Below are 22,754 nucleotides of genomic sequence, written 5' to 3' on the forward strand. Positions count from 1 at the left end.
GTCATTCCCAATGACCACAAAAGTATTAGTTGCTAGTATGCAACATTGCTGCTGTGAGGAAAGTACATTTTCATAATGGACAGTGAGTATTATTTAATAATGGCTATTGTTGTATCCCTTTAATAAATCCTCAGTATGATAAGATAGAATAACAGGTTTAATTCTAATGTATTGTCAATAGTAGATTACAGTACCTTTTAACAATGTATTAAGATGCAAAAAGGGCTACATTTCTGAAAACTAATTTTTAAACCCCTCTCCCAGGTCAAAGACAATCTACAAAGTAAGGGAAATTCCAAAAACAGGTTGCTAAACCAATAGGATGTGCAATCTTCAAGCTAATTATGTGGCTCTTCTATTCTGTCTAATAGTTCCACCTTAATTCAAGGGCCATTCTAAATCTGCACAGCATAGCTCCTTGATTAATCAAGATCACACTTCTATACCTTCTGAATGACTTTGAAAGGTTATCTTGTTGCCATGACAGCATAACTAGATCAGATCTAGTGTCCTTTTCAACCTTTGATGTCAGAGAATAGCTAGAATCACTCTATGTACAGGAACAGAATATAATTTAACAAGTCATGTTATGTAAGTATAAAGAGAATATACAAGTTATTAACTATCATGTATTTATGCTTGGGGTCACCAGACACCAGGGGGTGTCACTGTCGGAGGTCATCGGGCTGTACGCGTGTGTGCGCGGTAACTGGTATATAAGCGTGGGTACCATGTCACGTGGGTTACTTTGAGCACGAATAAAGTTGGATCAGGTTTGCACCTGAGGCAGTTTACAGTAACAAGTCTTTTGAGTCATTACATTCATTACATTAACATTGTACTTAAGTATAGAGGATACACAAGTTATTTGCACTGACGTGACGTCAAATATGGGCCACTGAAATTTACTAGATGTCTGAATGGCATTTGTCAAATGAATCTATGGAATATTTTAAGATTAAGCATTGCATAAATGTTATGTTCAACTTTCAATAAATATATATCTGCATTCTTATGCACTGAGATTTTATTGGATATGATTTCTGAAACTTAGGACTAAGGGGTTCAATTTTCCCGGGTCATTTGCGCTGTTTTTTTGGTGTATTTATTTTTTTCAAAGCTTCCCCCTGTGATCTGCATCAGCGTAACTGCTTTAGTTACGATTTTTCTAGACCAGTTTTTTTTTGATGTTCCCTCATGTCTGCGCCGGTTTTTATAATTTTTTGGAGTTTGGCCAAAATTTCTAGGTTGGCGTATCTGGCCACTCCTGTAAAACCTTCTGGGCACTTAAGAAAACCAGCGCACATTGACAAATCGGTGCTGAACGATGCCGTTGTTTTTAATCGAAGATTTTGGAGGGAATCAAGAACACTGTAAAAAATCAGTAATAAAGTTCAACTATTTTTACCTGTCAACGTAGTAAATGGAAGTTTGTTGGATTTCAGAAGTTTTCTCTTTTTTACTCACTCTCACACCACCACCAAACGTCTTGAAGCAGGGCTGGAGGGTCGGAGCTTTGGCCAGCAGAATTGCCCCCGCGCCCGAACACAAGGGCTTGGCTGGAAAACAAGCCGGTGGTGGGGGAGTAGGAGAGAGAGAGCGAGGTGCCGATCGGAAGGCTTCTGAAGACTACAATGAGTGGGTGGGTGTGGGGGGTGGGGGGGTGAGAGAGAGATAGAGAAGGGGAGAAGTCACAAGAGTTAAGGGGGGGTGGAGAGGAGAATTCACGAGACCTTGGGTGTGGTCCATCCATACAGACCTTGGAGAGGGAGGACTATGAACCTGTCCTGCCTGCTTTCCTGCTGTTTTGAGCTTCTTTCAAAAGTAAAATTTAAGTATGGGGGCAATACTGACAATGTCATCGCTTCTCGGCCTTTTGGCTAAGATCATGCGTAACTGACCTGACAGGGGAGTAACCATGACCAGAAAGTGTTTCTCCCTGGATCAGGAAGGTGGTTCTCCTATGCTTTTTGGAAATAGGAGGTGGGTGGGGGGCACACATCCACCTCCATGGCACGAACCTGGTATTGCAGTACTTCCAGGAACGGTGCTTGGGCTCTAGGCCTTTTGGCTAAGAGCAAAAACATTGGCGCAGAGTGATCCTTGAATGAGCCCAAGGTGACCTCTGGCGTTTGTGATCTGACAAATTGATCTGACAAAGAATTGGAAAGATTGGCAATGAATAAAACATTAAAAAAAATACTGACAATGTCATACCTTGTGCAAGCCTTCTGCATCAGGGTGCTACGTAAGAGACAATTGATTCAACGTCATCGCATCAGTAACATCAGAGCCCTTAGGGTGCTGGTCAGGAGGCCTTACCCACCTCAGGTATATCGAGACAGGCTTTCGTACCTCCACCCGAGTGATGCAGACTGTGTCAGAAGGCTGCGTTTCCACAAAGAAGTTGTAACTGAGATCTGTGAGTTGGTCAAAGCAGCCCTGCAACCTAGAAGCATGAGGAGCGCTGTTTTGTCAGTTGAAGTGAAGGTTACAGCTGCATTTTCAATCTATGTCTCTGGCTTGTTTCAAGCTACAACTGAGGATGTGTGTGCCATCTCTCAATGTACGACACATGTCTACATTCGCCAGGTGACTGCTGCACTGTATGCATGGAGGAATTACATCATAAAGTTCCCCATGACTGCCTAAGCAATGCATGACAGGTCTGTGGGCTTCTCCAAGATTGCTGGCTTCCCAAAGGTACAGGGCTGCATTGATTGTACCCACATTGCCTTGAGAGCACATTTGGAGGATTCCGAGATGTACAGGAACAGAAAAGGCTGCCACTCCATTAATGTACAGCTCGTGTGTGATGACATACATCGTATCATGTCAGTCGATGCAAGATACCCTGGCAGCACCCATGATGCGTTCATCCTACGCAACAGTGCTATGTCTGCCATGTTTCAGCAGCAGCCAGAAGGGCAGAGTTGGCTACAGGGAGACAAAGGGTGCGGACTCACCACCTGGCTCTTGACGCCCCTACGTGTAACCTGGACAGAAGATGACCGTGAATATGACCCGGCGCACATTGCGACATGTAGCATAATAGAGAGGACCATTGGCATCTTGAAACAGCGTTTCCGATGCCTGGATTATTCCAGAGGCTACTTGCTATATTCCCCTGAGATGGTCGGTCAGTTCACTGTTGTATGCTGCATGCTGCATAACTTAGCCACCATGAGGCAGCAGCACCTGGTAGTCGAAGACCCACCTGAGTTGAGAGTGGCTGATGATAATGATGTGGAAGATGGAGATGATGAGCAGGAGGAGGACGGCGAGGACAAGGAAGCCATGCAAGTGCCTGAGGCCGGAGCATGACAGCGGAGGAAGGTGAGCCATTGTGCCTCTAACGATTGTTCAAGCCTTGTGCCAGCAGCTCATCCGTGAATGCATTACTGCTGCCTGAGGGCTCAGCGATAACTATTCCACATGGACCACGTTTACTGTTTGGACCTGTTCCGTAATGTTGTGTTGTGTTAATGGAACAAATTATGGAAATTATTCTTGTTTACTTCAAAATTTGTTTTAATAATCAAACAAACAATGGAAATGATTCTTCTTGAGTTCCAAAAATTGTGTTAAGAATGGAACAAATAATGGAAATGATTCAGTTTTAATGTAAAATATATTTTATTCAAAAGTTTAACAAACAGTTCTTTTTGTACTTAACTTTAATAAAATTATTCTTGTATCAAACTTTACTTTAAGATCATTTAAAAACTTTTAAGCTTGTAAATTTACAAAACTTAGAAAAAGCTTTGAATTTGAGAATAGTTACAACAATAATAACAACAACAATAGCAGAAAAGAAAGGCTGCACCCACCCATCTCTCCTCCACCTTATTCTAAGACCGCCTGCTGCGCTTGGTCTTGGACAATCTCCACCACCCCTGCCCACAGGTGATGGCGCAGTGTTTCTGGACTTGGTACCAAGCTTATTCTTTCGCGTCGGTGACAGGCGGCAAGTTGGAGGGTACGGCTTTGGGCTCTTCAGAGGCTGGTGTGGAGGTTGGAGTGCGAGTGGCAGTTGATGCTGTCAATGGGTGCGGGCTCTGGACGTGTTCCCTTATTGCAGCAGCTAACCCCAACATGCCGTCTCTCATGCGCCCTGACAGTGTCTCAATGACCTGCAACATTCCCTCCCTCATGTTGAGCAAAACTGTCTCAACTAACTGCAGCTTTCCCTCTCTCATGTTGAGCAAAACTGGATCAACTAACTGCAGCGTTCCCTCCCTCATGGGGTAAGTGATTGGCTGGTGATTGGTGAGTAGCTTTTCTTTTATTTTTATATCAGTAAGTGAACTATAACATTGTTATTACCAATTTAAGGGTATCTAAGGTTAAGACATGGCAGGAGAGCTCGGTCATGTGATATGCTCCTCCTGTACCATGTGGGAACTCGGGGACACTTCCGGTGTCCCTGACGACTACGTGTGTGGGAAGTGTATCCGCCTCGAGCTCTTGACGGTCCGCGTTGCGGAATTGGAGCTGAAGGTGGATTCACTCTGGAGCATCCACGATGCTGAGAATGACGTGAGTATCACGTGTAGTGAGTTGGTCTTACCGCAGGAGAAGGGTCCACAGCCAGATAGGGAATGGAAGACCAACAGGAAGAGCAGTGCAAGAAAGATAGTGCAGGAGTCCCCTGTGGTCATCCCCCTGCAAAACAGATACACTGCTTTGAGTACTGTTGGGGAGGATGACTCATCAGGGGAGGGCAGCAGCAGCCAAGTTCATGGCACCGTAGGTGGCTCTGCTGCAAAGGAGGGCAGGAAAAAGAGTGGGAGCGCGATAGTGATAGGGGATTCGATGGTGAGGGGAATAGATAGGCGTTTCTGCGGACGCAACCGAGACTCCAGGATGGTATGTTGCCTCCCTGGTGCAAGGGTCAAGGATGTCTCGGAGCGGGTGCAGGACATTCTGAAATGGGAGGGAGAACAGCCAGTTGTCGTGGTGCACATTGGTACCAACGACATAGGTAAAAAAAGGGATGAGGTCCTACGAAAAGAATTTAAGGAGCTAGGAGCTAAATTAAAAAGTAGGACCTCAAAAGTAGTAATCTCGGGATTGCTACCAGTGCCACGTGCTAGTCAGAGTAGGAATCGCAGGATAGCGCAGATGAATACATGGCTTGAGCAGTGGTGCAGCAGGGAGGGATTCAAATTCTTGGGGCATTGGAACCGGTTCTGGGGGAGGTGGGACCAGTACAAACCGGACGGTCTGCACCTGGGCAGGTCCGGAACCAATGTCCTAGGGGGAGTGTTTGCTAGTGCTGTTGGGGAGGAGTTAAACTAATATTGCAGGGGGATGGGAACCTATACAGGGAGACAGAGGGAGACAAAAAGGAGGCAAAAGCAAAAGACAGAAAGGAGATGAGGAAAAGTGGAGGGCAGAGAAACCCAAGGCAAAGAACAAAAAGGGCCACTGTACAGCAAAATTCTAAAAGGACAAAGGGTGTTAAAAAAACAAGCCTGAAGGCTTTGTGTCTTAATGCAAGGAGTATCCGCAATAAGGTGGATGAATTAATTGTGCAAATAGATGTTAACAAATATGATGTGATTGGGATTACGGAGACGTGGCTCCAGGATGATCAGGGCTGGGAACTCAACATCCAGGGGTATTCAACATTCAGGAAGGATAGAATAAAAGGAAAAGGAGGTGGGGTAGCATTGCTGGTTAAAGAGGAGATTAATGCAATAGTTAGGAAAGACATTAGCTTGGATGATGTGGAATCTATATGGGTAGAGCTGCGGAACACCAAAGGGCAAAAACCGTTAGTGGGAGTTGTGTACAGACCTCCAAACAGTAGTAGTGATGTTGGGGAGGGCATCAAACAGGAAATTAGGAGTGCATGCAATAAAGGTGCAGCAGTTATAATGGGTGACTTTAATATGCACATAGATTGGGCTAGCCAAACTGGAAGCAATACGGTGGAGGAGGATTTCCTGGAATGCATAAGGGATGGTTTTCTAGACCAATATGTCGAGGAACCAACTAGGGGAGAGGCCATCTTAGACTGGGTGTTGTGTAATGAGAGAGGATTAATTAGCAATCTCATTGTGCGAGGCCCCTTGGGGAAGAGTGACCATAATATGGTGGAATTCTGCATTAGGATGGAGAATGAAACAGTTAATTCAGAGACCATGGTCCAGAACTTAAAGAAGGGTAACTTTGAAGGTATGAGGCATGAATTGGCTAAGATAGATTGGCTAATGATACTTAAGGGGTTGACTGTGGATGGGCAATGGCAGACATTTAGAGAACGCATGGATGAATTACAACAATTGTACATTCCTGTCTGGCGTAAAAATAAAAAAGGGAAGGTGGCTCAACCGTGGCTATCTAGGGAAATCAGGGATAGTATTAAAGCCAAGGAAGTGGCATACAAATTGGCAAGAAATAGCAGCGAACCTGGGGACTGGGAGAAATTTAGAACTCAGCAGAGGAGGACAAAGGGTTTGATTAGGGTAGGGAAAATGGAGTACGAGAAGAAGCTTGCAGGGAACATTAAGGCGGATTGCAAAAGTTTCTATAGGTATGTAAAGAGAAAGAGGTTAGTAAAGACAAACGTAGGTCCCCTGCAGTCAGAATCAGGGGAAGTCATAACGGGGAACAAAGAAATGGCAGACCAATTGAACAAGTACTTTGGTTCAGTATTCACTAAGGAGGACACAAACAACCTTCCGGATATAAAAGTGGTCAGAGGGTCTATTAAGGAGGAGGAACTGAGGGAAATCTTTATTAGTCGGGAAATTGTGTTGGGGAAATTGATGGGATTGAAGGCCGATAAATCCCCAGGGCCTGATGGACTGCATCCCAGAGTACTTAAGGAGGTGGCCTTGGAAATAGCGGATGCATTGACAGTCATTTTCCAACATTCCATTGACTCTGGATCAGTTCCTATCGAGTGGAGGGTAGCCAATGTAACCCCACTTTTTAAAAAAGGAGGGAGAGAGAAAGCAGGGAATTATAGACCGGTCAGCCTGACCTCAGTAGTGGGTAAAATGATGGAATCAATTATTAAGGATGTCATAGCAGCGCATTTGGAAAATGGTGACATGATAGGTCCAAGTCAGCATGGATTTGTAAAAGGGAGATCATGCTTGACAAATCTTCTGGAATTTTTTGAGGATGTTTCCAATAAAGTGGACAAAGGAGTACCAGTTGATGTGGTATATTTGGACTTTCAGAAGGCTTTCGACAAGGTCCCACACAGGAGATTAATGTGCAAAGTTAAAGCACATGGGATTGGGGGTAGTGTGCTGACGTGGATTGAGAACTGGTTGTCAGACAGGAAGCAAAGAGTAGGAGTAAATGGGTACTTTTCGGAATGGCAGGCAGTGACTAGTGGGGTACCGCAGGGTTCTGTGCTGGGGCCCCAGCTGTTTACATTATACATTAATGATTTAGACGAAGGGATTAAATGTAGTATCTCCAAATTTGCGGATGACACTAAGTTGGGTGGCAGTGTGAGCTGCGAGGAGGATGCTATGAGGCTACAGAGTGACTTGGATAGGTTAGGTGAGTGGGCAAATGCGTGGCAGATGAAGTATAATGTGGATAAATGTGAGGTTATCCACTTTGGTGGTAAAAACAGAGAGACAGACTATTATCTGAATGGTGACAGATTAGGAAAAGGGAAGGTGCAACGAGACCTGGGTGTCATGATACATCAGTCATTGAAGGTTGGCATGCAGGTACAGCAGGCGGTTAAGAAAGCAAATGGCATGTTGGCCTTCATAGCGAGGGGATTTGAGTACAGGGGCAGGGAGGTGTTGCTACAGTTGTACAGGGCCTTGGTGAGGCCACACCTGGAGTATTGTGTACAGTTTTGGTCTCCTAACTTGAGGAAGGACATACTTGCTGTTGAGGGAGTGCAGCGAAGATTCACCAGACTGATTCCCGGGATGGTGGGACTGACCTATCAAGAAAGACTGAATCAACTGGGCTTGTATTCACTGGAGTTCAGAAGAGTGAGAGGGGACCTCATAGAAACGTTTAAAATTCTGACGGGTTTGGACAGGTTGGATGCAGGAAGAATGTTCCCAATGTTGGGGAAGTCCAGAACCAGGGGTCACAGTCTAAGGATAAGGGGTAAGCCATTTAGGACCGAGATAAGGAGAAACTTCTTCACCCAGAGAGTGGTGAACCTGTGGAATTCTCTACCACAGGAAGTAGTTGAGGCCAATTCACTAAATATATTCAAAAGGGAGTTAGATGAAGTCCTTACTACTCGGGGGATCAAGGGGTATGGCGTGAAAGCAGGAAGTGGGTACTGAAGTTTCATGTTCAGCCATGAACTCGTTGAATGGCGGTGCAGGCTAGAAGGGCTGAATGGCCTGCTCCTGCACCTATTTTCTATGTTTCTATGTTTCTATGTTGAGCAAAACTATCTCAACTAACTGTAGCATTCCCTCCCTCATGATCAGTGACAGTGTTTGCACTCTCTCTGACATTCCCTCCCTGATGGTCACTGATAGCTCGTCAGCTACCTCTGACATTCCGTCCCTCATGGTCAATAGTCCCTCACTGATCGTCCTGGATATCGTTCCCGTTTCTGGTGTCATTGCTGTTACTTCTCCCAACAGTCCCGCTATCTCATCACTCACTCCACTGATGGCGTCCAGGAGTGATCAACGGGTATGGTCAATGCTCTCCACAATCAATGACATTATCTGAACCACATCTGTTAGATTCTGCAGCTCAGGAGAGCGCGGTCGAGCTCTCCTTCCCCTCCTCCCCATGGGTGTGGCTCGCACCCCACCACTGGGACCCACAGCCTGGGACGGTGGGGCCCTGGGTTTACTGGAATTCTTTGAGGATATAACAAGCATGGTGGATACAGGTGTTCCGATGGATGTGGTGTATTTACATTTCCAAAAGGCATTCGATAAGGTGCCACACAAAATGTTACTGCAGAAGATAGAGGTACGCGGAGTCAGAGGAAATGTATTAGCATGGATAGAGAATTGGTTGGCGAACAGAAAGCAGAGAGTCGGGATAAATGGATATTTTTCGGGTTGTAAATCGGTGGTTAGTGGTGTGCCACAGGGATCGGTGCTGGAACCACAACTGTTTACAATATACATAGATGACCTGGAAGCGGGGACAGAGTGTAGTGTAACAAAATTTGCAGATGACACTAAGATTAGTGGGAAAGCGGGTTGTGTAGAGAACATAGAGAGGCTGCAAAGAGATTTGGATAGGTTAAGTGAATGGGCTAAGGTTTGGCAGATGGAATACAATGTCAGAAAGTGTGAGGTCATCCACCTTGGGGAAAAAAAACAGTAAAAGGGAATATTATTTGAATGGGGAGAAATTACAACATGCTGCGGTGCAGAGGAACCTGGGGATCCTTGTGCATAAATCCCAAAAAGTTAGTTTGCAGGTGCAGCAGGTAATCAGGAAGGTGAATGGAATGTTGGCCTTCATTGCGAGAGGGATGGAGTACAAAAGCAGGGAGGTCCTGCTGCAACTGTATAGGGTATTGGTAGGGCCGCACCTGGAGTACTGCGTGCAGTTTTGGTCACCTTACTTAAGGAAGGATATACTGGCTTTGGAGGGGGTACAGAGACGATTCACTAGGCTAATTCCGGAGATGAGGGGGTTACCTTATGATGATAGATTGAGTAGACTGGGTCTTTACTCGTTGGAGTTCAGAAGGATGAGGGGTGATCTTAAAGAAACATTTAAAATCATGAAAAGGATAGACAAGATAGAGGCAGAGAGGTTGTTTCCACTGGTAGGGGAGACTAGAACTAGGGGGCACAGCCTCAAAATACGGGGGAGCCAATTTAAAACCGAGTTGAGAAGGAATTTCTTCTCCCAGAGGGTTGTGAATCTGTGGAATTCTCTGCCCAAGGAAGCAGTTGAGGCTAGCTCATTGAATGTATTCAAGTCACAGATAGATAGATTTTTAACCAATAAGGGAATTAAGGGTTACGGGGAGAGGGCGGGTAAGTGGAGCTGAGTCCACGGCCAGATCAGCCATGATATTATTGAATGGCGGAGCAGGCTCGAGGGGCTAGATGGACTGCTCCTGTTCCTAATTCTTATGTTCTTATGTTCTTATGTGTGCCTCGCTGCACCACACCACTGGGACCTGCATCATAGAAACATAGAAAATAGGTGCAGGTGGAGGCCATTCGTCCCTTCGAGCCTGCACCACCATTCAATGTGATTATGACTGATCATGCAACTTCAGTACCCCACTCCTGCCATTTCTCCATACCCCCTGATCCCTTTAGCCGTAAGGGCCACATCTAACTCCCTTTTGAATCTATCCAACGAACTGGACTCAACAACTTTCTGTGGCAGAGAATTCCATAGGTTCAAAATTCTCTGGTTGAAAAAGTTTCTCGGTCCAATATTTCTTACCCCTTATCCTTAGACTGTGACCCCTGGCTCTGGACTTCCCCAACATCGGGAACATTCTTCCTGCATCTAACCTGTCCGATCCCATCAGAATTTTATATGCTTCTATGAGATCCCCTCTCATTCTTCTAAATTCGAGTGAATATAAGCCTAATCGATCTAGTCTTTCTTCATATGTCAGTCCTGTCATTCCGGGAATCAATCTGGTGAACTTTCGCTGCACTCCCTCAACAGCAAGAACGTCCTTCCTCAGATTAGGAGACCAAAACTGCACACAATACTCAAGGTGTGGTCTCACCAAGGCCCTATACAACTGCAGCAAGACCATCCTGCTCCTTTAATCAAATCTTCTCGCTATGAAGGCCAACATGCCATTTGTTTTCTTTACTGCCTGCTGTACCTGCATGCCTACCTTCAATGACTGATGTACCATGACATCCAGGTCCCGTTGCACCTCTTCTTTTAATAATCTGTCACCATTCAGAAAATAATCCGCCTTCCTGTTTTTGCCCCCAAAGTGGACAACCTCACATTTATCCACATTATACTGCACCTGCCATGCATTTGCCCACTCATCTAACCTGTCCAAGTCACCCTGCAGCCTCTTAGCATCCTCCTCACAGCTCACACCACCATCCAGCTCAGTGTCATCTGCAAACTTGGAGATATTACATTCAATTCCTTCGTCTAAATCATTAATATATATTGTAAATAGCTAGGGTCCCAGCTTGCACCTTGCGGTGCCCCACTAGTCACTGCCTGCCATTCCGAAAAGGATCTGTTTATTCCCACTCTTTGCTTCCTGTCTGCCAACCAGTTCTCTATCCACGTCAATACATTACCTCCAATACCATACCATGTGCTTTAATTTTGCACACCGATCTCTTGTGTGGGACCTTGTCAAAAGCCTTTTGAAAGTCCAAATACACCACATCCACTGGTTCTCCCTTGTCCACACTACTAGTTACATCCTCACAAACTTCTAGAAGATTTGTCAAGCATGATTTCCCTTTCATAAATTATTACTGAGTTGGACCGATCCTGTCACTGCTTTCCAAATGCGCTGCTATTACATCTTTAATAATTGATTCCAGCAATTTCCCCACTACTGCTGTCAGGCTAACTGGTCTATAATTCCCTGTTTTTTCTCTCCCTCCTTTTTTAAAATGTGGGTTTACATTAGCTACCCTGCAATCCATAGGAACTGATCCAGAGTCCATGGAATGTTGGAAAATGACCACCAATGCATCAACTATTTCTTGGGCCACTTCCTTAAGTACTCTGGGATGCAGACTATCAGGCCCTGGGGATTTATCGGCCTTCAATCCCATCAATTTCCCTAACACCATTCCCTGACTAATAAGGATTTCCTTCAGTTCCCTCAGTTCCTCCTTCTCGCTAGACCCTCGGTCCCCTAGTATTTTCGGGAGGTTATTCGTGTCTTCCTTCGTGAAGAGAGACCGAAGTATTTGTTCAACTGGTCTGCCATTTCCTTGTTCCCCATTATGAATTCACCTGATTCTAACTGCAAGGGACCTACATTAGTCTTCACTAATCTTTATCTCTTCACATATCTATAGAAGCTTTTGCAGTTAGTTTTTATGTTCCCTGCAAGCTTACTCTCATACTCTATTTTCCCCCTCGTAATTAAACCCTTTGTACTCCTCTGCTGAATTCAAAATTTCTCCCAGTCCTCAGGTTTGCTGCTTTTTCTGGCCAATTTATATGCCTCTTCCTTGGATTTAACACTATCCTTAATTTCCCTTGTTAGCCACAGTTGAGCCACCATCCCCATTTTATTTTTACTCCAGACAGGGATGTACAATTGTTGTAGTTCATCCATGTGATATTTAAATGTCTGACATTGCCTATCCACCGTCAACCCTTTAAGTATCATACACCAATCTATCCTAGCAAATTCCCATCTCATACCATCGAAGTTACCTTTCTTTAAGTTCAGGATCCTAGTCTCTGAATTAACTGTGTCATTCTCCATCTTATTAATGAATATGGAAAGGTGGAGCCCTGGATGTGCCTCACTGCCCCCCACCTTTGGGACCCACAACCTCGGAAGGTGGTAAACCATGGAATGCCCCACCAGCACTGAAACCACTAGTCATGGAAGGGGCTGTCACTGCAACGAGCGGCACCTTCTCCAAAGTCAATAAAACAGTGGCGGCTTCATCCAGCTCCATCCCCTCCTGCGCCCCCTCACCCCCATGTTCTTGGTCTGGAGGGCGGGATTCGAAGATGTTATCCTGTTGAGGCTGGTCCTCGTCTGAATTTTCTTCTATATCGTCAGGGTCGGCCTCATGTTCTGCAATATATAACAGAACACAGATAAATGGTTAGCAGCAGAGAGGGGGCAGGGTGGGTGGCCTGAGTCGGCTCACACAGCGCAGGCCAGGCAGCAGGCTGATTTGAAGGACTACGATAAATGATAGCACATTGCATCAACCAAAGCATAGCTGACGGATACATCCCCAGGAACCGAAGCATAGCTAGCCCGCACAGTACTTAACATTTAAGAAAACCAAACTGTGGAATTTGCAGGACTTACCCTCTCCCTCGAGTGTGGGCCCAGCTTTGCAGTGGTGATTGCTTTTCTCCAGCCAGAACTCATCAAAGCAGTGACCCTGTCTTCCAAGGGTGTCAGTGGCTGCAGATTTGCTGGGCCTCCTCCTGTTCAGGTTCTTCCTCGTTTGATGCGAGTCACTTTCCTCTGCAAAGATGAAAACATAACTTTTTAGAGAGGGTGTCTTTCTGCTGGGTGGGACATATACAGCTGGTCACATTTACAATTGCAATTGCATTGAATAAATTAAAATATTACTTTCATTAACTGCTTGACCAAGGTTCTGCCATTTCTTTTTACACTGGCCTCCAGATCGCGTGGTGGTCACCATTACACAGTAATCTTCTGAAACTTGGTTCCAGCGTTTCTTCATTTCTTTGGGTGGAACTTTTATGTGACCTCTGCTGGTGTCCAGCTCCTGCTGGACACCAGCAGAGTTACTAGTTACTAGGCACAGTTACTAGTGCCTCCACTTCATCCTGTCAGAAATTCTTGGTCCTTGCACTGCGTTGCATCTTGTACTGCTGCAGCTCCGATTTTTCTAATGCTCTCACACAGCACTCCTTCGCACACATATAACTGGCTCTTTAAAAAAGGCCAATTGCCAACTCGGAACTGTACTGCGCATTTACATCCATTGCAATGACGTCAGAAACATTATTTTTTTTTTATCCGCGCATAAGCAGAAGGTATGGCATTGTTTTGTTGCACAGACAGCAGCCACCACCCCCGCGTCCCCCCCGCCCCCCCCCCGAGGTGACTGGATCCGCTGTGCGGCACCAAATTCAAATTATACATCGGGAAAACTTTGGCAAATTATTTCCGGCGCCTTACTGGCAGAGAAAAATGGGCGTAACTCTGGCAATACACCAGAAAACGGGCTTGGGCAAAATTGAGCCCAAGGAGTCTGGATAGCGAAGTATGTATTTCCTTTCATGAGAAACAAATAAAAATTGGTTTGATATTGTACATTATTTTTACATCCCAGTAGTCAACTGTCTCTATCTTATGTGACATTTTAGCTTCCTGTCTGCACCATTTTACTTTCTGTTGTCACTTTTAAAAAAATAATAATTTGTGTTTTTCCATTATAAAATTCTATCACTACATTTATGATTGATTTTGCCCACATTAACTTATAAAGCTGTAATTACACATATATCGGCCACGGTGACTTTCAGTCTCGTCTGTGAACCCTCTCAGAAATTTCAGAGCCTGCAGCCGCCATTTTCATTTAACCTTGGGTACGTTATTTTTCTCTTCTAATTACTGGTTCATCTTCCTGTTTTTGAGCAAGCGCATTTTCATTTACTGAAGGTTATTCATTTGAAACAACCACGATCCTACTGAATGGCGGAGCAGTCTCAAAGAGCCGAATGGCCTACTCCTGCTCCCATTTCTTATGTTTTCATGTTGTTAACACTCTGGGTTTGAGCCTGTCCATCTCGTTCATCCACTCTTTTCTTAGTCTAACATTAATTGGCCGTTAAGATTTCCTCAGTGTAACTCTTCAGTGTAACTCCCCAGTAAATAGTGAAATGTACCCATGGAAATTGCAATGCATTGTAAAAAATGTAAGCTTTGACTCCCCCGCCAAACCCTACCCCTCCCCCCATTATGGCCCAAATTCTCGTATTCCTGACTGACCATCGATTCCTCCATGCCATTGCTAATTCCTGCATCCATGCAACGGACCTGAAGAGTCAGTCAGTAAAGAAAATGAGCACATATCAAAGCAGAAAAATGTAAAATGGAAATGTCGTCCCAGTGGTGAGGCTCTACAGGCCTGAATGTCCACCTAAGTATCGCCAAGCAGAACAGCTACGAAACCCTCTGCCGTTGCTGATCTGCGCTCGGTCAGTAGCACCCTCCTCCTCAATTGTCCCCTCTCCAGACTGTCACAGAAATTATCCAGATAATCCCTCCCACCCCCTGCCAAAGCTAACTACCATTTTACCTATCTCATTTTCCCAATGAGCAGAATTTCCACTATCAGAACCTCCCTCACTGAAGATCAGTCCCACCATCTTATGAATTCCCATCTCACTCCTCCATTCAGCATCATTTCTACACCTCTCCCACTTGAGAAGCATATCCAGTCCCCCACCTCACCGAGCAGCACTTGCGGTACTCCCCCCCCACCCCCGTACCACCCCCCACACCCTCCCCACTGAGCAGTGTGCTAAATTACCCAATTCCACCCCCCAGAAGAGCAGCATGCCCAATGGAGGTGGAGGGGGACTGTTTGTGATCTGATGCAATAATCTGTGCTTAGCTTGGGGGTGGGAATGATAAATGTTCCTTCACAGTCCTGAATTTCTGCTCCTTGAGAGGCAAGTTTTCAGATCCAATCTAAACTCTTCTGTTTCATGAGACGTGGGGATATTGGGGGATGAATGGGAATTTGATGTCCGATCCAAGAATTATTGTGGGAGAGGAGCTGTTGAGAGTTGCAATTTCTCCTCAGTTGGGCAAAGCATTCAGGTTGATTGGTACTTTGGCTTGCAGTCATGGCATTACTGATCATTTGGGGGGCAGGGAGGGTTTTAGGTTGACTGGCACTGTCGACTGGGAATTACTGCTCAGTGGTTGCAGTTCTGTTTGCTGAAAGCCAAGTGAGCATTATGGGCAAGGTTTAATGTTACTTCGCTGTGTGTCTATGTATCCAATGCTCAGTGCTGTGGAGGTGTTTTATATGTTAATTTGTTATGGGATTCATGATTTTCTGCTCTGTGTGGGCAGAGGTGGGGGTTCCTGCTGCCTGACTTTTCGAATTCCAGGTACGCAATGAGGAAATTTAGACTAATTGTAGGAGAGGGACCGCTTCTCCACAAAGAACTTTTACCATAGTTCAACGGCTGCCTGGAGGTATTTCTCTGTAATGACCACTTACTTCAACTTGAAAGTCATTTGACAGCTGCTTCGGTTTGTATGATAGACTCTTCTATTTTCAGTGCTTCTGACTAGCCTTTCGTCTTCACTCATGGTTCCATGTGAGCCATAGTTATATTTTCAGCAGACATTATTTCTTTTTTCATTATCTGTTATTTGAAAGACTTTCTTTATAAATTTCACAGACATACTCATACACATGCATTTGTTTTGCCATTGTTAATTTCAGACTGAATTAACGGCTATCAAATGTAACTGTTTTTGAGTATTGTCTTTTGGATTTGCCAGGAGGCCAAAATCATGAATTTTTTAAGAAAGGAGTACCTGAGGATAATTGAGGGTACAACTTAGGGTTGTCACATGATGGTAAGTGTTACCCCATTGTTCCCCATTAGTTAAGTAACATTACATTCACAATGCCACCTAAAGTTGCCTTGAGAAAGAGATGATGGGTCATTTTCATGAACCACTGCAATCCTTGTGATGGTACTCCCATAATAACATTACATAAAGAATGGTCACTTGGCCAAGGTAATGGAGAATGTTTTGCTATGTATAGTACTTCACCATAGTATGATTAGTCACCTTTACCAGAGTTAAGGAAAGGAGATAAAAATTGCAGATGAAAAAATAAACGAAAAATGAAGAATCACAGTCCAAAGATACACTTTGATCCACCTGCAATTTTTATTCACAGACATAAAGTGATGTGCTCCTTCCAAACCGTTAGCTCTGTTAAATAGTTTTATTGAAAAGAAAGTGAAAGTATCTTGGATATTGTTTTTCTGACATTAATTTTATTATTGTATGCCACTTCGTACATATAGAGCATACATTAATTGAGAGTTAAAAGCCAATGGAATGCCTCCATATGCGGGAACTTTCAGCGATGCAGCCTGAGTTTCAAATACACGGGATCTGCTGAGATTTTGGAATAATATGTGGACATTTTGTACAATTTTAACTCGGTTTCTGGTGCATGGTACGAAAATCTCAATTTCTTGAACTAATTGCTATAAAATTGGGACTGTCAATCAGACTAAGGTTAAGAAATGTCCTCAAACATCTAACAAAACATAAGGGGGAGAAATCTCCTCCTTCTCTAAGGCCTCTAAGGGGTGGTAACAGGATGGTAAGATCTTTCTGTCCGGAGGTAGGTGGCGGGGCTGACCCATCTGCAATGCCTCCAAGTCGGGGGCAGCGTAATCAGGTTTCCATCACACCCCGTGTATCCGCCCCGCCTAGCGCGCCAATCCCTTACCATCCAGAAGCAACCCCTTTTTTCAGCCCCGTGGGGGAAATTGCCCCATGGGAGCGTGGCCACCGCCAGTCAGTGCCCCCGATAGCTTTGCACGGCAGGAAGCTGCCAGTGGTTGGGTGATGCAGATGCCCTTAAAGGGGAGGCGCACCACCGCGGCCGGCATTTTGTTTTAATTGTCGGCCAACTCCTGAGTCAGCCCGACAATGGTGGTCATTGGTTGGGCCGGGTCACCAACAGGCAGCCCAGCACCCTCTCTCGAGTGCCGGGTCACTGGCCTGACCGAAACCCTCCCTGATGGCCCAGTGGGCTCCACATAGGCGTCGCACCGTCCTTCCCCTTTAAGTGAAGGGGAGGGATGTTGCAACGCATCAGCGCAACACGGCATGACCGCACCACGCTGACATCATCACTACCGTGCTGATGGACCCTGTCCCGATACCACCTGAAACAACGCCCCAAAGTGCAGGGAGGCAAATTTTCCGGCTCTTCCCTCTGACTCCTGCCGGGCGGTAAATCTTCGGATAAATCGAAGTACCCTCCCCAATTTCCCACTGAGGGCAATTTCGGTCCCAAGCAGTCTTTTAATAGATTTGGTGGGAAGATTTCTTCAGGTTGGTATATATTAATAACATCATAAACATAGCAGGAAAATTTCTGAGTAATATTTCCTCTGAGTAATATTCCTAACAAACTCATAAATGTGTTTGCAATTGCTTAAAATAGCAATTATAGTAAATATGTGTCCCACCTGCATTTGACTATCCAGAGCCGTCACACAATTCTCAGTATGCTTCCTTTGCAGACTCTAATTAATAGAGTCTTAAATGCGAGAAAAAATGTAACCATTCCAAATGTGATAATTAACTGCTGATAGTGATCTGATTAAAAATCCAAATGAACATTTTCTGCTCATTTAATTCCTTCTTGTCTCATCAGAAATTTCTGCTGATTGTTCCTGTCATCAAGGTGAGGGATACCAATATTAGGAATGGAATAGTTTCCCATTTTTCCATTTCAGTTTGAGTATCAAACATCCCCAAATTAGGTGTAGCATGGATTAGGAGGAGAGTAAATCTTCCTCTACTCCACGCCCAAAAATGTACCTTACACCCAATCTCGATGGAGGTACCAATTTGTTCCAAACCTTCAATGGGCCAATTCACCAGAAATTTGGTTGAGACTGTCCACACCCATTTCACTTAGAAAAAACACATATATAAGAGAAAAGAGACATTAATCTTAACAGTTATGGCCTGATTGAAAGCCAATCCCCAGAGGTAAAAGTGTAGTACACTAACCAAGTGAGCTGCTCAGTTTCTAAGGCAACAAAACATGGTCAAAAGTTGCACACATATACTGGAGAATTTATGACGGTAAAGTTCATGATCAAATTTATTTTGAACTGGTTTCATATTTTTAATGAAAAAGTCAATGGCAATTAAAGAGGGATGGCAGCCTGGGAGGAGGTATTTTCAATGAAAAACCCCACTCCCCCACTCCCCCCCGCCCCCCCCCCTCCAAAAAAAAAATTGCTTTTAAAAAAGGAACAATATATCTCTCTCTCCTTTGTCTGCAGAAACATGCAGCCACAACAAAGGTGGGTGAGGTTTAGCATTCATCCTATTTCTGAATGCTGGTCTTGTTGTTTGAACAAACTTTGAAAACTCAGTGACTCGGAATCTAGGGTCAGTGGCGAAGCAAAGGTGCTTGCCGCTGGCCCCGAAGAAAGCTGTTCACAAAGATCTCGCAATCTCGGTGGCGAGACGCTTGCCTTTTTCAACACGTAAGTGATTTCAGTGCAGTATAGTGGGGATTCCCTCGTGCAATCGGCTGTGATGTCAACAAGGGGTCTAAGCAGCCAATCACATTGCAGAATTCTCACAAACAGAAACGAGAGCTGTTTTTATCCAGACTTTTAAAAAATATTACAGAGAGCAAAACAAAGATTGGAGCGTTCATAAGGGGATAAGGTAGAACCTGAAATATCATGAACAAACTTGTAAAAAATATAACTTTTTTTAAGTTTCTTAAAAATTGTATTTTTATCATGATGGAGAAATTTAACACTCCACAAAATTAAAATCCGTTTTTCAGGACCATAATATTTGTTTAGTAGTCAATACGCTGTTAAAACTCCAGTTACACCTAATCCAACAAGTCTTAATATTTAATGGGGTATTTTTTTAGCTATAGTATGGCGGAAAAGCCCAAGTTTTCATCAATTTCACTATTTTACTGATTACACTGATTACCAGTTATGGGGGTCAGGGCTGGGGTGGGGGCACGGAGCATAGCCCCCTCCCTCCCCCCCAAAAACCAGAGTGTCGGAGCAGTGAATGACTGACTACAACTTCAGGGTTATATGTATATGCGCTACATCCTGAAGTTGCGATCAGTTTCAAAGGGGTAATAACAGCGAACGTTGTTAGTTCACTGTTATTACCTTGGTCTTGAACAATGTGGGCCATTTTCCATACCTCGGGAGTCTACTGTCAACAAGGGCAGATATCAACGACGAGGTCCAACACTGCCTTCAGTGTGCCAGTGCAGCCTTTGGTCACCTGAGGAAGAGAGTGTTTGAAGACCAGGACCTCAAACCCGGCATCAAGCTCATGGTCTACAGAGCAGTAGTGATACCCGCCCTCCTATATGGCTCAGAGAAATGGACTATATACAGCAGGCACCTCAAAACACTGGAGAAGTACCGCCAATGCTGCTTCCTCAAGATCCTGCAAATCCATTGGCAGCATAGGCGCACCAACATCAGTGTTCTCGCTCAGACCAACATCCCCAGCATCGAAGCATTGACCACACTCGATCAACTCCGTTGGACAGGCCACATCGTCTGCATGCCTGACATGAGGTTCCCAAAAGAAGCGCTCTACTCAGAGCTTTGACACAGCAAGCGAGCCCAGGTGGGCAGAGGAAACACTTCAAAGATACCCTTAAAGCCTCCTTGAAAAAGTGCAACATCCCTACCGATATCTGTGAATCCTTGGCTCAAGACCACTTAAAGTGGAGGAAAAGCATCCGGGAAGACGCTGAACACCTCGAGTCTCTTTGCCACGAGCAAGCTGAAGCCAAGTGTCGACAGTGGAAGGAACGCGTGGCAACCCAGGCACCCCACCCACCTGATCCTTCAACCACCGTCTAGCCCACCTGTGACAGAGACTGTAGGCCCCGCATTGGGCTCTTCAGTCACCTGAGAACTCATTTCTAGTGTGGAAGTCAGCCTCAACTCTGAGGGATTGCCCAAGAAAAATAAGATTACCCACCACAAATTCCGGCCCAATGTTGCTTAGCTCCAGGTGAAATACTATTTTCATTGACCTTATCAATTGTAGTAATTGTTTATCATCAAGAGGCAGAATCAAGTAACAAATTTTCCTGATTTTAAATGTCAGAGATAAGGGACTCAATTTTCGCCACCAGTGGGCGGCGTTTTTTTGGCATCTGCTGATTTTTTTGGAGCAATCTTGATTTTGCAACTTTCCTCAAAGTTTGTACGCCGCTGACAACTGTCAGCGCTGGACTTCTTTGCACGACAGATTTTTTGGCACAGATCTGGGTGAAAACTGATTTCCGCACCGTTTTCGGCCGTTTTTGGCCATTTTCCCCCACACCAAATTTTTTAAGGATGGCGCACAGTAGTCTTAATGACCGATCAGAAAAATGCTACGTTATGTTAAGGAAATCGGCGGTCAAGTCTGTATCAGAGCTGCTTCTTTGCAGTTTAGTCTTGTTCATAAAGGTAGTTTATAATGATCATGTTTAGCACGTTCCTTGCATCTCTTTACTTTAAAGATTGCTTACTTGTTCCTGAATGGACCCCGCTCCCCGTCCCGCCACCCCCCCCCCCGGCTTAAATAATCGGCAAAGAGGAAAATAGAGCCCAAGATCCCTTTGATAAATGATCCACCGAGTTTATTTTAAACTCTGCCCAATATCTGACTCAACAAGTGTTCTGTCCTTCGCATGTAGTCTGATGATTTGGAACTTGAGCTGTGTGTGCATTGGAGGGAGCTACAAAGATATGTTTTTTAATGCAACCCACTATCTACTTATTTGCTCAGCCAGACTTTGATCCTTCCATTTACTGTTGGCTATGTTCCCTAAACACCACTAGAAGACTGAACAGCAATCATTTGAATATGCTACCCTGCTGATTATTTCTATTAATGTAAGATACATCAATTGGCACCAAAGCAGCTGCTGAGAGCAAAGATCAAACAATTGTTGAAATCTTATTAAATCTTTCTTGAGTGTGGCCAATCAAAATATCATCATGAAGTAAATTGTTAGCTGTAATTACAAAGGTAGAGTACACCTTACATTTTTTTTTATTTTTAACTTTTATATTTCTGTTCATTAAAGGTATACTCCAGGATAAAGCTGCACAAAGGCTTATTCAAGATGTTCCATAACTATGATATTGCCCTCGATTTATTTCCTTAATCAATGTTTTCCACCAATGAACACTGTACTCAGAATTCAATATTCTCATGTTAATTGTGTTGACACTAAGGTAACAGATTTGATTGTCACAAAATATGATTGCAAAAATCTTTGCAATATCCATTCCAAAATAAAATTATAATACATTATGGAATAGAATCAAAGAATCATAGAATAGCATAGCACAGAAGGAGGCCATTCGGCCCATCGAGTATGCACTGGCTCTTTCGAAGAGCAATCCAGTTAGTCCCACACCTCTGCTCTTTCCTCATATCCCTACAATGTTCTCTCCTTCAATTATTTATCCAATTCCCTTTTGAAGGCTACTATTGAATCTGCCTCCACCACCCAAATCCGAACCACTTGTTGTGTAAAAAAAATAATTTTGGTAACCGATGTGTTTCAGTGGCGTTGAATATCAAGAAGCTCATATTTGTGATAAATTTAAAAACACATCGTACAATGATGTTTTTCTGTAATTTTCCCTCCATTTTGATATAAAGTTTTGGTACCTGCTGAAGCTCAGGAGCAATGGTGGTCACCAAATCAAACTTGTGCTAGAACTTACTTTTGCCCCTAAGCTACAAATATCTGCAGCCAACATCATGCACAGTGTTTTCATTTGACCTTTTTCAGATAGTTGTCAATAATCTATTGTGGGTACACTTTTACCTCTTACGCAACTTATCACATGTGCAGCAAAAACGTAAAAAGTCATGATTTCATTGAGCCTGCCTTCTGGTCTGATTGTCCAGTATTTCACTGGAAGTTTCAAGATTCGGGAGCCTTAATAATATTTGTTCTTATTGTAGGACGTTAAATTATTCTGTGGATGTTAGTTTTCCTCTGATATCAGTGCCATTTTACAGAAATAGCACCATTCTGAATTTGATTAATAATCAGCTGAATAAAGGACCAGGGGGTACGGTTAAAACAAAGTTTGTGTGACTAATGCTGTAAAGATTAATTGGGAATTAATTCAGATACTCGCATTTACAGTGCAAGTTGTTATTAATTATTTTCTTTACAATTTGTATTTAATTTTATAACTGCAAAATATCATCTCTATTACCAACCTCTCAACCATGTAATCACCTTTCATCTAGTATTCTGAACACTTTAAATAATTTACAAATTTATTAAGACAGGAGTCGTTGGTCATTAATTAACAATTATTCTTTCACTGTTTAC

At 44.0% G+C, this 22,754-nt stretch overlaps 1 protein-coding gene and 1 non-coding gene across 2 annotated transcripts in view; both read left to right on the forward strand.

Moving 5' to 3' along the window:
• The window catches only part of LOC139253997 (inactive dipeptidyl peptidase 10-like), a 963,662-nt gene that overhangs the window by 529,511 nt on the left and 411,397 nt on the right, over positions 1–22,754 (forward strand). The gene's annotated exons all lie outside the window — the stretch shown is intronic.
• On the forward strand, positions 1,861–2,058 carry LOC139260514 (U2 spliceosomal RNA). The gene has a single exon (XR_011592809.1). It is a non-coding gene; the product is annotated as a U2 spliceosomal RNA (small nuclear RNA).

Source organism: Pristiophorus japonicus, chromosome 3, assembly GCF_044704955.1.
Source record: "Pristiophorus japonicus isolate sPriJap1 chromosome 3, sPriJap1.hap1, whole genome shotgun sequence".
Classification (NCBI taxonomy): Eukaryota; Metazoa; Chordata; class Chondrichthyes; family Pristiophoridae; genus Pristiophorus; species Pristiophorus japonicus.